The sequence below is a fragment of the Arachis ipaensis genome, chromosome B2 (assembly GCF_059453495.1).
Source record: "Arachis ipaensis isolate K30076 ecotype BB chromosome B2, ASM5945349v1, whole genome shotgun sequence".
NCBI classification, from domain to species: Eukaryota; Viridiplantae; Streptophyta; class Magnoliopsida; order Fabales; family Fabaceae; genus Arachis; species Arachis ipaensis.
Window position 1 is genome coordinate 107,856,461 of NC_142437.1, and position 5,565 is coordinate 107,862,025.

Below are 5,565 nucleotides of genomic sequence, written 5' to 3' on the forward strand. Positions count from 1 at the left end.
AGCAACAAGATGAACCGTCAGTTGTCCAAACTCGAACAATCCCCGGCAACGGCACTAAAAACTTGGTGCACGAAATTGTGATCATCAACAATGGCGCCAAAGGACTTGGAGCTCTTAAACGTGAATCACACTTTGTCACAATTCTGCACAACTAACCAGCAAGTGCACTGGGTCGTCCAAGTAATACCTTACGTGAGTAAGGGTCGATCCCACGGAGACTGTCGGCTTGAAGCAAGCTATGGTCACCTTGTAAATCTCAGTCAGGCGAATTCAGATGGTGATGGAGAATTGATAATTAAAAGATAAATAAAACATAAAATAAAGATAGAGATACTTATGTAATTCTTTGGTTGGAATTTCAGATAAGCGTATGAAGATGCTTTGTTCCTCCTGAACCTCTGCTTTCCTATTGCCTTCTTCCAATCATTCATACTCCTTTCCATGGCAAGCTTTATGTTGGACATCACCATTGTCAATGGCTACTTCCCGTCCTCTCAGTGAAAACGTTCCAAATGCGCTGTCACCGCACGGCTAATCATCTGTCGGTTCTCGATCATGTTGGAATAGGATCCATTGATCCTTTTGCGTCTGTCACACGCCCAACAATCGCGAGTTTGAAGTTCGTCACAGTCATCCCTTCCCAGATCCTACTCAGAATACCACAGACAAGGTTTAGACATTTCGGATCTCAGGAATGGCCGCCAATAATTCTAGCCTATACCACGAAGGTTCTAATCTTAGATTAGAAACCCAAGAGATACACATTCAAGCTTGTTTGCATGTAGAACGGAAGTGGTTGTCAGTCACGCGTTCATAGGTGAGAATGAATATCTTGGAGAAGAAATAGACTTGAGTTGAATAGAAAAATAATAGTACTTTGTATTAATTCATGAAGAACAGCAGTGCTCCACACCTTAATCTATGGTGTGTAGAAACTCCACCGTTGAAAATACAAAAGTGATAATGGTGTAAGCATGGCCGAATCGCCAGCCTCCAAGGTCTAGGGACTAAACGTCCAAAGATTGATGAAAATACAATAGTATAAGGTCCTATTTATAGAGAACTAATAGCCTAGGGTTTATAGAAATCAGTAATTAATGCAGAAATCTTTTTCTGGGCCCACTTGGTGTGTGCTTGGTCTGAGCATTGAAGCTTCCATGTGTAGAGACTTTTCTTGAAGTTAAACGCCAGCTTTTGTGCCAGTTTGGGTGTTTAACTCCAGCTTTTGTGCCAGTTCTGGCGTTAAACGCCAGAATTCTTGAGCTGACTTGGAACACCTGTTTGGGCCATCAAATCTCGAGAAAAGTATGAACTATTATATATTTCTGAAAAGCCCAAGATATCTACTTTCCAACACAATTGAGAGAGCGCCAATTAGGCCTTTGTAGCTCCAGAAAATCCACTTCGAGTGCAGGGAGGTCAGAATCCAACAGCATCTGCAGTCCTTTTTCAGCCTCTGAATCAGATTTTTGCTCAGGTCCCTTAATTTCAGCCAGAAAATACCTGAAATCACAGAAAAATACACAAACTCATAGTAAAGTCTAGAAGAGTGATTTTTATTTAAAAACTAATAAAAATATAATAAAAACTAATTAAAATATACTAAAAACATACTAAAAACAATGCCAAAAAGCGTATAAATTATCCGCTCATCAATGTGCTTTCATGCAGAAAGGAATGATGGACTTATTGATGTGTACTTTGAGCATGGGGTGTCCACACCGAAGTTGCTTGTAGGGAAGGAGGTTGTGATATGGCTTGATAATGGAGAAGAATATCCTGGTAAGGAAGACTTGGTGAGCAAGAATAATACAAGTGAGGGTCCCAAAGTTGATTCTAACACCTCCAACCCAACTACAGAACCAAATCCAAAATCTGTTTCATTCTCCAACCCTAGCCATATTGATACAAATGCAAATCCAATCCCTATCCCCAATCCTACTCCAAACCCACCTGAAACCAACCCTGACCCTTCTAAATCCTATTGATGCTAACACAACCCCTAATTCAAATCCTGCTAAAACTCATGTCAAACCTATTTTTAAGTCTAAATCAAACCTGAAGGCCAAGCCTAAGTCAAAATCCAACCCTACATCCATCTCCAAACCCAAACTTGCCCAAAAGCTCATTCAGAAGCGCAATCTAAACTTGAAGCCCAAACTGAAAGAGACTACCAAAGCTAGCTCCATACCGAAGGGCAGAGGCAAATCAAACTTGAAATCCAAACTTCAGTTCTTACCTAGGAGGATTACAAGATCTCAAGCTGTTGGAACATATAGAAGGTTTGCTAATAAGGACAAGAAAATTCTTCATGTTGATTTAACTGTGAATAATGACTCTAGATATGATGATAGTTCAGAAGATAGTTCATTTAAGCCAATACAATGATGATAGTTCAGAGGATAGTTCATTTAAGTCAATGCAAGAAGACAACTCTAGTATTGAAGATAGTGCAAATGTTTCCAAACCAACAAATAAGAAGCTTAGAAATAGCAAGAAAAAATGTATCTGTTATGGCTAAGAAAAAAGAGAAAATAATGCAACTAGATGATGCTTTGGTTGAGGATGTGTCAGATGGAGAGGTGGATTTGGGGTTTGTGGAAAATCCAAGAATTATTGATGTGTATGAAGCACTTGACCCAGGTGCAGAATCTGATGGTGCTAATTCCTGACACTCAGAAGAAATGAAGACTCCTCCTAATTCTGAGGATGAGCTACAATCTGAAGAAGACTCAGATGAATTCCCAATCTTTAGAAATGGTGCAAGATTTGGTGAGCTACAACTCCAAGTAGGAATGAAGTTCAACACCAAGTATGACTTTTAGAGAGGCTGTAAGAGAGTATACTATCTAAGAGGGCAAGAGAATTAAATTCAAGAAAAATAATAACATTATATGCAGGGCTGTTTGTAAGGTGATAGAGTGTGCTTTGGTTGTCTATGCCTCAAGGGATTGTGACAACACATGTTGCCAAATCAAAACTTTCAAAGAGGATCATACATGTGCGAGGGAGAACACCAATTGGGAAGAAAATAGGGCTTGGCTGGCTAGTAAATTAGTCAAAAAGGTAAGAAAATACCCTAATTTCAAGCAATGTAAGGCTGCTGCATGCTTCAGGACAACGTGTGATCTTATACTGAATAGAAATTCCATTGTAAGGGCCTTGGCAGATGGAAGGAATGTTGTATACGGGGATGAGAAGGCACAGTATGCGATGCTTAAAGACTATGCTGAAACTTTACTGAAAACCAATCCTGGATATACAATGCATTTCTGAAGACCTAATTTAGAGGTCAGATATTGTCCGCTGTGGCGCAAAATGCCAATCATTACAGCCTGGGTTATAGTTGAAATTGAAAATACAGACACTTGGAAGTGATTCTTGGAGCTGCTTCATGCTGATCTTGGAGACTACAAGACCCACGGATGGTACTTTATTTCAAATAATCCTCCTGTTGATAATCCTCCTGATTCTGCACCTGTTGATAATCCTCCTGCTATGGAGATTGAGCTATCACAACCAAATTATGAAGGATCATAGGTGATGCACTTCTTTTTGTTACAACATAACTCCATTAAAATTTGGTAACAATAGACTCATCTTGGATTGAAATTTTTTCTATTGTAGGACATAGCAGGAGCAGCTGCACCAGCACCATTAAGACTAGAGAAGTTACCCACCAAAATGAAGAGCTCACCACCACCTCAATCTATTGGTGTGGATCCAATGCAAGGAGCCAGTGCAGGAACATCTTTAAGATTGGCCAATTTTTTGAAGTTTGTTCCAACTCCCGGTTTTAAAGCACCAAGAAAAAAGAACAATTGATGTTTGATGCAATGCTACTTACTCCATCAGGGTGTTTAGGACAATATTTCTTTGTTTTGTGAATGACAGTTACGTTGGAGTTGCTTTGTTTAGGACAATAGCCCAAATTTTTGTGTTGCCAGACTTCATTTCTTTTGTATTGCACTTCTTTTAGGCATTTTAATGTTTGCTACTCAATCATGTTTATCAGTTTCAGTAATTATGCATTATGCATTCTACTATTATGAAGTTAGATGAGTTTTAATTATTTTCCTTTATGGTAACTACTCTGTCAAAATAGGGCACATTACTTAAAAAAAAGTAACTCTATCTTACTTTCATTCATCCATTAACATATTACATACAACATTGTCAAAAATTTAAATTTGTAACTAACACAACAACTACAGGAAAGAAAAAGATCAGTGTGCCTAAGAATTGGATTATACATTTTTGGGTCCTCAATTTAGCTTCTAATTTTTCAATCCTTCAGGCTAAATTGACCCTCACATGTTCATTGTCATTTGCAGTAGAATCCAGTCTTCCTTTATGTTCCTCTTCTTCTTCTTCTACATCATCAATCCAGAGAAAAAATTCACACCATATTTTGCCCCTAGTCTGTGTATGAAATATGGTTAGGACTAAAGAACATAAAACCACTTAGCAATTTCTCTTAACAAAAACTCACATTGTAATTGGGACAATCAAAGAAAGGTTTATCTGGGTTGGTATTTGTTCCGGACCACCAAAGCACAGGGCAGTAGATGCACCCACAATGCTTTGGCACCTGGGACGGTCTGCTCCGACTTCGAGTTCTCGTCGTTGATTGTGTAGAGCTTCCTTGACCTCGGCTCGCACATCCAATAATGATTTTCGTTTCAGTTTCAAAGAGTAACAAAAAAAGAAGCAGGAGAAGAACGTTCATGAGTAAAGAGAAGAAGATGAAGAGCGATAACGATGACATACTAGACATTAAAGTTAAAAATAGGTAGAGGGACCACAATGGATCAAATAGTTTTATAATTGCCTCCTCAGCTAGCCGTTATATACGCCAGCGTGGTATCTCAGTGCCATGTCACTACCGACGGCAGGTAAACTGGCTGGAGATGTGGAGAAGGACGACCATGGTGCATTTTTAATAAAGTCGGAGACATAAATAGTCCAATTAGTAAGTCAGGGACCAAATTGGTGCAATCCGTGAATCTCAAAGACCACTTTGAAATTTAACTCAAAAATTATACATCTCTTTTGTGAGTCTGATACTTTATATAAGTAGCTCCAGATTATAATCATTGATTGGTTATGATTATAACAATAATTGCACATGAGAATTGTAACAGAAAAATTAATGTTATATTTTTTGGGAAAGTATGAGGAGCCAATAGAATATTTGTACAATGTGTACAATGGAGGTTTAGGGAGTATTAGAGATATAACCATTAGTGTTATCTTTTCCCATCAGCTGAAGCTTTTGGGATGAGTGGTATCATGACATGATATTAGAGAGCTAGATCCGAAAGGTCAAGAGTTCGATCCTTGGTGAACCTCAAAATCAGTTTAAGCTTTTGAGAAGATGTTTATTTTCCCTAGTACTCGGATGGTTATTCTAGATAGTATGGGGATGTTCATTTTGTAACTCAATAGCCCATTGTACACACTGTACAAATAGTCCATTGTCTCCCTAGCGGAACTCATATTTTTTTGATAAACATAGGTCCAAACGGCCTAGGAAACAAAAGAAAGCTAAATTAGGACATTTTT